At 39.2% G+C, this 10,775-nt stretch overlaps 2 long non-coding RNA genes across 2 annotated transcripts; one reads left to right on the top strand and one right to left on the bottom strand.

The window, feature by feature from the left end:
• Positions 1–2,517: 2,517 nt before the first annotated feature.
• LOC116782702 lies at positions 2,518–3,643 on the bottom strand. The gene is made up of 3 exons (XR_004355324.1): positions 3,404–3,643; positions 3,158–3,270; positions 2,518–2,767 (listed from the first exon to the last, which is right to left on the bottom strand). It is a non-coding gene; the product is annotated as an uncharacterized LOC116782702 (long non-coding RNA).
• A 364-nt stretch (positions 3,644–4,007) lies between these two features.
• Positions 4,008–8,056, top strand: LOC116782703. The gene is made up of 4 exons (XR_004355325.1): positions 4,008–4,179; positions 5,633–5,858; positions 6,261–6,371; positions 7,911–8,056. It is a non-coding gene; the product is annotated as an uncharacterized LOC116782703 (long non-coding RNA).
• Positions 8,057–10,775: the final 2,719 nt, after the last annotated feature.

Here is a 10,775-nt window from a genome sequence, read left to right as displayed (position 1 = left end):
CTGAAACTATTGGATGTCAATTGCATTTGGAAAAAATTTACTGGGAGCTGAGGCAAGAATCACTTTAGCTGTCTGCTAGTTCAATAATTTGAGATGTTTTATAATATGAATTCTCTGAATGAAGTGTTGCCAATCCAACTGAACTAGCAGCAATGGCCTTGAAACACTGCTAGATGAAAGAGCCTGGTTTCACAGGTGCCTCACTGAGCTGCTTTGAACGTCAGTGCCTCTAAATGGTCCAACAGTTGGACACAACATGTGCCTGGGAGTTATAAACTTGCATGGCAGAATGGCTAGAGCACCTCTCCTTCAATGTTCAGGTTAGGCCTAATCTGTCTGTAGCCCTGTAGAAAAATATTTTTGAGGAAAATGAGAGTGTAAGGGCCACCACACATTGAAAGTCTGTTCTTGAAGTAGGGGGTCCTGTGCTAGGGATTTTTTGTGGTTCTTCTTTTGTCAGTTTTGCCTCTGTATTAATTTCATTTGATTTCTGATTATAAGCATTGACCCCTGAGGGAAAAAATCTTGCTGTTTATATGTTGTGCTTTCTGCTGAGTCGTTCTGCCATGGTAGGAAAGGCTGGAATTCCCCTTGTGCTCCAAGACACACTCAAGTAGGAATATGGGCACCCTCTGTTTCACGTATTTCTGCTGCCACCTTCACTTCTCTTTTTATCTTTTCTCTGTGCTGTTTTTTCACCCTACCAACACGTGGATGGAAACTGCCCCCATCGTTGTTCCCACTAGTTTATTTTATTGCTTTTCTTATTTCAGTATCTCTCCTTATGCTGAACACAACTCAGTAGCACTTTTAATCGAGGAAAAATGAGTTTCCTCACATCTGTACTCCTTTATGGTTTAGGGCAAGTAGCAGACAGAGAATCCCTCTTCAAAACTAGTTTTTATGTAATCAACCGCGATGGTTTAATGAAAGGGCCCAAATATTTTTTAAGCATTTTCCTGTTACTATTAATAATAATGTACTTTCTCCAAAGTTCTTATTTGGTTTTGGCTAAAAAACTGTGTGGTTGCTACCTTCCCTGTTACAGTTCAGTGTCTTCCCAAGAAAAGACCCAGCTGGTGAAATCTTGTTACTGTTTTTGTTAGAATACAAACTCTCTTCTAAAGTATTGTTTTGACCTCTTCTGTTCTCCAACTTTTTTAAGAGCTTTTACAATGACACTGAAGTAAGTCCAGAGTGTGTTTTTGCCAGGTTGTCATCCCTGGACTGAGGTCTGTAGGGGTAGTCTGCTTTCTTGTGGCAGTAACCAAACACATATTTTGCCAATGGAACTAATTCCTTTCTTTTGCAAAACTTCTGTGTGCTTTGAGAAATGTTGTGGATTGCTGGCTAGTAAACTTTCATGCTGAACAGTCATGCGTGTATGTGTATGTGTAAAACAAAGACAGGAGAAATATCCTACGAAATTCAGAAGTTTCAATATGGCAACTGTCCTAGTCCACTTTCAGACTCCTTTATGTATGATGAAGTAGTAATTTAGCATAATAATAAGATGAAGGTCAATTTCTTTAGATGTTCTTTAAGAAGTCCTCATTTTCTCACTATCCATGGATGCAGAGATAATACAAAAAGGATGCTAGCACAGACTGTTTCAGCATTTACTCTTTCCCAGCACATGGTGCTTGATAATAGCATCCTGTTGATCTTTGTCCTCTGTATTTGGCTCTGTAAAAATCTGTTAGGAAACAGTTGTAGTGCTGGGGACTGATGAAGCTGTAGGATGCTGCTGTATCTTTGTTTCAACCAGAGATTTTATGAAGGTATTAAAGGGTTATTTCTTGCCTCTGATTAAGTCTAAGGTTTCATTCCCCAATGCCGTCAAACTAACACCTTTCTTTAGTATAATACATACATGCCTTTTGCAAATATTTTAAAAACAGTCATCAATCATGTGTTGTAACAGAAGACTAACCATCAAGAAGTAGACTTCCTTGCTTATTCTCCAAGGGTGGAATTCAATTATGCAGAGGAACAAAACAAGGTCTATGTGCCATCCAAGTCCCTCGTGGTCCTGTTTGTGCTGACTCTTTACACACGGGTAGACTCTACCACAAAGAAACAATTTCTGTGTGATGTCCGAGTGCCACAATCAATTAAATTTTGTCTGTGGGACCCCTGTCAGTATTGTATGTGGAAGACGGAAGACATACCAAGAGGAGTTTAATGCCCAGTGGGCCTGGCTCATGCCCAGCTGAAGTCAGTGGAACTTTTGCCACTCCTTCCAAAATCAACAGAACGGCTCCTCCACTCACTCCCTATTTCTCTTGCTAAGGTACAGTTCTCTGATATTTTCAGGCACTCATACTCTTCAGCTTGGAATCCCCACAAGGTTGGGTTTCATAACAAAAGGCAGCCCTCATTCTTTTAAATTCGAGTAGACAGAAGAGAGCAAGGTGAGTCATTTTTTTTCCCTTGCTAATCTTGATGGGATGCTGCAGGTTTGCCAAAGATTACTTGAGGTTTCCATGGATAAGGTGTGAGTGAAGACTGCAGCAGTTTGAAGCAAACTAGGATGTTGTTTTTGTAGGTTTTCTTCTTAATTCACTGGAAAGGACAAAATGTATGTGCAGCACTATCCTAGAGCCACTCCCTCAGCTGTTTGCATTTTAGCAGTGTCATCTCCTTAAAAATGCTTGATGTTATCCTCAGTAAAAGAATCCTCTTAGTCCAAAGCAGTCTGTTGTTCCAGAAATGTTCCCATATCCTCGTAGAGATCTTACAGCACCTTGCAGACCTGACACAGAGCCTTTGAAGTAAACAGAAAGTCTCAGTGGCCTCAAGGGTTTAGTTAGGGAGCCCTGTGGACTGCACAAGACAGGTAACACCATCAAAAGTACCTAATAACTACTGACAGTCAGTAGGTCTTAGTCTCCAAATCACTTGGATGACTCTGAAAATATTTATCCCAGGGCTGGCTATACATTCTTAACAGTACAGAGCACATAAATGGTACTCAATGAATAATATAAAAGTTCTTCTAAGTACAAAAATATCTCTGTTCAGGAAAATTATAATTTTATGCTTTGCTATTTCTTTTTTGTCAATGTTTTTGTGAGCATCCCTTTGGCTATAGTATTTGCTTAAAGTACAAATATGTACTATGTGTCAAAATAAAATATTTATTGAATACATTTACTTTGTGTCTGTTGAGTTATGGGTGGATTCTGAAGTGCTTCTTTGCTGCACCTGATGAAGCCATTTTACATTCTCTCTTGGCTAGAGACAATGAAAATTTGAAACCTCACAGTTCTGCAAAAAGAAATGTTTGAAGAGAATTTGAGTTGAAATTTATCACAAACATTCACTTTTACTGTCACTCCAGGACCAGCCACAGGATTGCATAAAAACAAGGGTTTTTAAGGGTAGGGATAGTTGTCTCTACCAAGATCAGTCCTAATTTGTAGGTGGGCTGATATTAAATGGTACTGCAGACTGGTGAGCAACTTGTCCAAGGATATTTGGGGTGGACTATGGCTTTCCTGATGTCCCCAGAGAGGGCAAAGCACATGGTCTTGGTTTCTTTTCTTCTCTCTTTTTGCAATAATTCAAGGAGAAGAGTGTGAGCCAGTGGAGGACTGAGTCTCTTACACCATGGCCTTCATCACCCAGATGCAAAAACGGGTTTTGTAGATGACTGTGACATCATTGAAGAAAAGTACCACTATGACCTCTGAGAAGAAAAGAGAATGTACCTTTCCGAAGCTCCAGGGAGTCTGCATGGTAGCTAAGAAATTGAAGAAATTTCTGGCACTGGCAGAAGTCCAAAAAACAGCCTTGGGACCTGACAAGTGGTCCTTCCTGTCAGAGAAATTTACTCCTAGACAGAGGAGCAAGCTGGTATTCAGACACTGACAGCAGCAGATACTCATATTGGGTTTGCCTGATTGAAAGTGATGTGGTTGATGATGGCTCATCAGGAAGCAGGAGGGCACCCTCCCAGAGCCTCACTGTCCATGTAAGCACCACCAAAGTGGAGGTGGGCATTGAAAACTCAGACCTTGGCTTTGTGTGAAACTCCCAGGCGAGACACCAGGCCCTGCAGCTATTGCCATCTTCTGTGGTTGCTTCACAAGGTGTCCTGCTGTCCTCACTCCATGTCTTTCCCTGAGCATCTGTTAGAAGTGGAAGCCGTGATGCACCTTAAGCCTCCTGCAAAAGGTGAAGGACAAACAAAGACATTGTTATCAAGTCCTGTGCTTTAATTTGGGTTAAAACTGTAAAACTTCGGCACGGTTTTTCAAGGAGAATCATGAATAAGTGGGCCTGTGCACAGACTCATAACGAAAGAGTTTGTGAATGGGGAGGTTAAGTTCATTGTAGCTGTCTCTTTGTTAAGTGATTGGGTCCTTTGAATATGTAAGCAATGTATTATGAGGCCTAGAACAAGTAAAATTAGATGGGTATTCAGTTTAGGTAGGATCTCCTTTGTTTTTGTCTGTAAGTGGTGAATACAGGATCCCCTTGGTTCTGGACCCACTCTGGATTTCTTTTGGTGGTTGCTCAACTCCTTTTACTGTCTATAAACAGAATCTGAGGAGATTGTCTTTTGTCAGAGTTACATATGTGCATGAAGTTATATGGTGTCACAGTTCCATTTAGCTTTTCTGTATGAAGATTTAGAAGAACAGAAAACCTAAAAAATGCCAATTTCTTATCTACTGGATTTAAATTAAGAATATGGGGATCCGTGCCTCAAATAATCTGGTTCGTACAGTTCAAACACATTCTGCAACTCGAAAAAGAAAGACCCAATTCAACAACTACTTTATTCCTCACCCCATTACAATTGTTGCAATGCAATTATGTTAAATCTAACACAGGACACCAATTATTTTTACTGATACAGTGGAATATTGACTGCTAGAGAGTGAGAATAGAGATCCACCAAGCCAAAGAGAGCAAATGATGACTGGTCCTTCAGATAACTCTAATTTCTGTAAAAGCAAATATCAGCCCTTTCTTTTATCTTTGTGTATCATATCATACAGAAAGAGGTCTTGGCATTCTTTGAAAGCTACTCAGAAGCCTCCACATGAGCTGTGCATAAAGAGCTGTAGCTAGCACATGAAAAGTCTTTAAAAACAATTCTGCAACCGTGGCTAGATCCACTGGGATCAAATAAGGTAGTCTTTAATTATGGCCCCCCTGAAAAGCTATGCATATGCAGAATGTTTCCAGAATTTGGCTATACCTTGAGACCTGTTTTTGAAGACAAGCCTTTCGCATGTTTTAAATGGGATTTAGCCAATTTAAAGGGATGAGCTTTAAATTGCTCATCCCAGTTGCCTTTATGATCATAACCAAAGACGTTGTATGACTGATTTTTTAAAAATTTAACATATGTGCACACTTTGTGGGCAGAGACTTATCCTATTGAAATAAAAACACCTCTGTGAAAAGTTAAGCATGTCCATAAGCTTTTGCAGGATGGGCCTGATTTTGTGAAAATGTACTGAAAAACCTGTGTAGTACCTCCTCAGTTCACTTCTATCAGAAAGCATGTTAGAGCCTATGTGTATTGGCGTGGAATTGCACTGTTAGCTGTATAAAAAATAGCATTTTCTTACAAAAAATTTCCTGGTTGTTTTAGGAGATTTTTTTTCTTTGACAGAAAATGTATTGATCTGATCCTGGGAAAGTGACTGTAGTGCTCAACAGAACAGTTCCTGCCACATAATTTTGATGTTCATAAGGTTGTGTAATATTTCATATGAAAAGCCTCTGTCAACTTCTACTGACTGCTGAATCTTAAAATGATTCATCCACACAAATGTATTTTTCAGGAGACTGACCTCACTGCAAAATACAATTTAATTAAACATATGTTGATTATAAAAGTATGTACATATCTCTATATATTTCTTTTCTCTTTTCTGATTTATTTTTTAACTCACAAGGAAATACAGTGTTTAAAATAATATGAAAAGGAAATTCATGAGAAATAATATATTTTGAAGTATAAATTTGCAAAAGCATGTATTTCTGTGTTGTAACTTTTAGTGTTTACATATAACTATAAAGTAAGAAAAGTTAATGTGTGAAATAGCTAAAATTGTCACCATTTCTCAGTTCTGAATTAAATAAAGTTTATATTTCAAATAATTGTAGTCCATGTTTGTATCTTCAGATTTCCATCTCAGTAAATTTGAATGGTTTTGCCAGTCAGATTTCCCATACACCAATGGAAAATTTGATTTCTATTCCTGCCTTTTACAATTTCTCTTGATCTTCATGGGAAGAACCATCTGTAATAAACTAGGAGAGGAGAGACTGGTTCCACTGACAGCAAATGAAGGTTTTCCCATTAGTTCCCTGAAGTTAGGGGTTTCAGTCTCAAGACATAATTACAGGTAATGATGGACATGTTTAGGTTGGTGTTTAGCCATTGGCTTCAAAGAGGACACATTTCATCCTCAAATGTTTTATTTCAGTAGTGTTTTAAAATATTTGTGTGACTAGACGTATACAAACACACACACCCCCACAGAGGTTCCTCTCACTCACATTTCATGTGGGAGAACACATGGTAGGCTCAGAGTTAAAGCCATGAAGATGTGCTGTTCTTTGGTTGTCTTTTTTTTTAAACACAGATATAACTTGCATTGAAACTTTCTCTTTTTTTGGTCTTGCATAGATAAAAAAACATCCCAACCCTTTCATAAAGAAGAAATTTTTCCAGCTTGTCTCTGTGTTGTCAGGACCAGTGTCTCACTCATGTGTGATGTTATGTTTTCCCATAAAGCTTTGATAGGAACTAAACATAGAAACTTTAATTCATTTCTTAGTCCTAAACCAGTCATTATTTTACAAACTTATGGCCAAATTTACTAGTACTTATTACAAAGGTCATTGTGTTGCATAAAGCTACAATTTCTCAAGAAGAGATATATTACTATTTTAAAACATTTTAACCTTTAAGCTAAGCTTATAACTTTGTGACCTGTTGTGCGTTTGCATGTAGTATTCAACTTGAAATCTGAGCAAACTGGAGGTGAGCCCAATCCAAACATGCCAATCCAAGTGAGACCAATTTGGAAAACTGTACCTAGAAAAAATCAAAATCATAGAATCATAGAATAACCCAGGTTGGAAGTGACCTGAAAATGTAGGCATTTTTTAATATTTCCTCTTAAAGAACAGAAGAAGGCCCAGCACAAGTATTGTACGTCACTAAAGTATCTTCATGTGATTAAATTAAATTGGATTTAAAGTGGCATAGGGGCCTTGAAATGGTCTGAGAGACTTCACCTTTGCTGACACTGGGGATTGAGCTATGGATCTTCAAAACAAAACACCATAAACCTCTGCAAACTGTGAAGACCTGAGAATTTTAGCAGACATTTTCCATGCAATGGCTGTGGATAGAGACAAGAAAAACATCCTGTAGGTACTGGTACACAGACAGTATAATGTTGCTGCAGTAGCTGGATGAAACCAAACCCACCACAGCATTGATATGTATTCTAATCAATAATAAGATGAAGCAGAGAAACATCTCCCAGTAGTAACTGAGCCCTTTGCTGTATGATTTTCATTGCTGTTTAGAGTCTATGATAAAGAATTTCAGTTCACAGATGCAAAAGCCTTTCAAGAATGATGCTACAAATAAGACACCTCAGATACACTGACTTAATAAAAGCTACTCCTCCTCTAAATGTGAGTTTTGATGTTTCTTCCTTATTTAAGGGCTATTTCTCCCTGTCCACATTCTATTTAGTGCCAAGGAAAAGTCCTGTGCTGCCCAAAAAGATGCCTGTAGATTTTTGCTGAGTCTAGTTGTTCCAAGCAGCAGTCTTTGGACATCTCCAGGTCCTGTTAAGTAGTTGTATGTTGTTTCCATAGACCTATTGGGTCATTGATGCTCTTTGACTCTTTTCTTTTATTTTCAGATGCTAAATTAGTTAAAAGAAGAAATGATATAACACTGTCCTAAGATGACTATTCGAAGTGAGCAATTGCTGCTCTAGTTGCCATAGGGATACTGAATGAATGCAGATGAGGTAGGAGATATCCAGAAGGCTCTGTGAACACGAGTTTCTCTTCAGCAGCCCAGTGTGACCAAAAGCTGGGAGATTTCTGCACTTCCATAGTGCTGGGGGCAGATGTTGAAATGGCTGTCTGCGGGCTGCACCTTGCTCACCACTGAAAGTGGAACTTGGCTCTTAGGTGCTTTTGAAAACATTACCACAAGTTCCCTAGGAGCAATACTTAGAAACAACCACTTACTGCAAACGCTAAAATACCACCAATACTGGATTCATAATAAATCCACCAAGGAAAACTGTGGAAGCTGCATACAGATGAGACCAAGTGGTGTATTTGGGGACTGATAGAGTCTAATTAAAATAAACTAATATTTGGAGAGGAATAACTCCTCCACAGAGGAAGGAGCTATTACATAGAAGGTGTTCAACACTATGACAATCTTTCCGTGGAAAAGGACTGACAAGTGAGCTGCCGTCCAAGAACTTTGGTTCTAGTATTATTTATCTTATTGATGATGTGGTGAAAGTGGTCAACTGCACAGAGAATGATGATCATTTTTAGTTTGGTTGTGTATTGGCATGTTTTCCAAACAGGACTAAATCAAGGCTCTAGTCATTGCAGATATAACCTATAAATGCATGACATAATAATGCCTAATCCTCAGAAAACACTGACAAACTTAAACAATAACTTGATGACACACACCAGCACTCACAAACTCTACCTTTGGAGCACCATTTCCTCCCAACCTACTCATAGAAAGAGATAGATCTTATAGCCTAAGGGTCCTCAGATTTATGCTTTCTATAGGAAGGTACAGAAAAACACCGATGACGTTTATGACAAGAATCAACTCTGCCTCAGGTGCTTTTTCACAGTTGTACATGAGGACTGAGTTTAACACTAAATTATTTGGTTAAAAATACACAAAAAAGTACAATTTCACACTATACATTTTTGACACAGACACAGCTGTTAATTATTAAGGCAGACTAGACCCTTGGCTATTGTGAATGGATGTATCTCAATTGCCTTCAGAGAAATTGTAGTGATTTGCTTCAAGTCACTTAGACTATCAGCTCAGACTTTCAGCTCCCAAAATGCAAATTGGTGCTGGAAAAAAAACATGCTGGCCATGAGTAGGCTACAAATCTGATGCTCTTTCAAGGTCTATTTTCCCAAGCACTGTGCATTGGATGTATTAACAGTGTAAGATACCCTTGAAAGGATTAACTGTAGATAGTATACCCAAATTTAAGCCAGGATAATTTATTTGAAATAGTGAAGGGTATGAATGGGATTTTATGAGAACAGATGCAAAAACATTCCCCAACTAGATGGAACTAATTAGCAGCTAAGGAGTAAACAGAATGCACGTGGTTCCCTGATAAATAAATACACAAAATCTGACTTGTCTTGCTCAAGAGTGGACTAGATGACAGTAGTAGCTTCTCTATTCCCACTCATCAAAATACTGTCTGCCCTTCCTATAGAATACCTCTAAGCTTAAAGCTCTGCAACTTTTTCTAAAATGTCCTCCCTGTCCTCATTTTTATGGTTATTATAGTATTATTAACACTATGCATTAGTACCTTTCCAAGTTGTCTGATGGAGGTTAATTAATCCCTTTTAAACCACTCAAGACTTAATTGAAATAAACAAACATTATCATATCCATCTTCCAGCTGAAGGAAATGATTCACAGAAAAGTTAAGTTGCTTCTAAAGTCATAAAACAAGTCAGTAGGCAAATCAGAGGGAGAGGTAAGCAGCCCTGGACTTCTAGACTCCCACTGTAATGATTGCATTAGCCTGACTTCCTAGAACCAGTATGTCTGAATGAGATAATTTTATTCAAAAGAGTTCTCAATTATATTCACATTTAGACTTGATTCCAGTATCACTGTAGCCAGTGGGAACACAGCAGCAGAAGATTTTGGTGCTAATGTACCCTTTCCAGTGAAAGGAAAGACAACTGTGAGACAGTGTGGGTGAAATCATTTTCCTAATGGGGTACTTTTTTTGATGTTAGCAGGTGTTAGTATTATAAACTTGCAAGAAAGGCCAGGTGCTGTGTTTGGGTATGATCTCACCTTCCTTGTAAATGAGCCTTTAATATGTCTCTAATTTCCTTGGTCAGGCACACCCCCCTCCGCCAATTCTCCCGGACTATTCAGCCTTCCCATACCCACAGATGGTGGTAACAATAGGTAATACTGGATACAAGAAGGGTCACTTGATCAGCTCATGCTGTTGCTGTGGACCCTTCCCTGCTTTCCAGTGCTTGATGACAGAGTGTAGGGAAGACAGAAGGGTGGATGAGCGTGGAGAAGGATTGCTGTTACACATGGGTGGTGATGCAGTTCATTCCTCCGGCCTGATGTAGGGGAGAAGGCCCCCGAGATATGATGGTTGTTACAAGCGACTCCAACCACCGGGAAGCAGGGTGTGCTGCAGGTTCTTTGGGGACAGTGGCCTCTGCAGGAATTACACAGAGTACCAGCCTCAAACCAACCCTTGGGGCTCCACAATATATCAAAATAACACGGGCAACAGCATTCTGAGGGAGGCTGAACGTACCCTCCACCACCGTGAGGAGCAAAACCATGCCAGGACAGGTCTACCAGGCCTTCCTCCTGCTCCCTCCCTGAGGCAATAGGATAACCATCTGTATACCACTCTGATATGTCAGCACTAAACACCCAGCTTGTACATGACACGCTTTATCTCCCATTCTGTTCACAGCCTATTGACACATGACAGTGGTAG

The sequence above is a fragment of the Chiroxiphia lanceolata genome, chromosome 2 (assembly GCF_009829145.1).
Source record: "Chiroxiphia lanceolata isolate bChiLan1 chromosome 2, bChiLan1.pri, whole genome shotgun sequence".
Taxonomy (NCBI): Eukaryota; Metazoa; Chordata; class Aves; order Passeriformes; family Pipridae; genus Chiroxiphia; species Chiroxiphia lanceolata.
The sequence above is the reverse complement of the archived record's forward strand: the minus strand, read 5'-3'. Positions and strand labels throughout refer to the sequence as shown.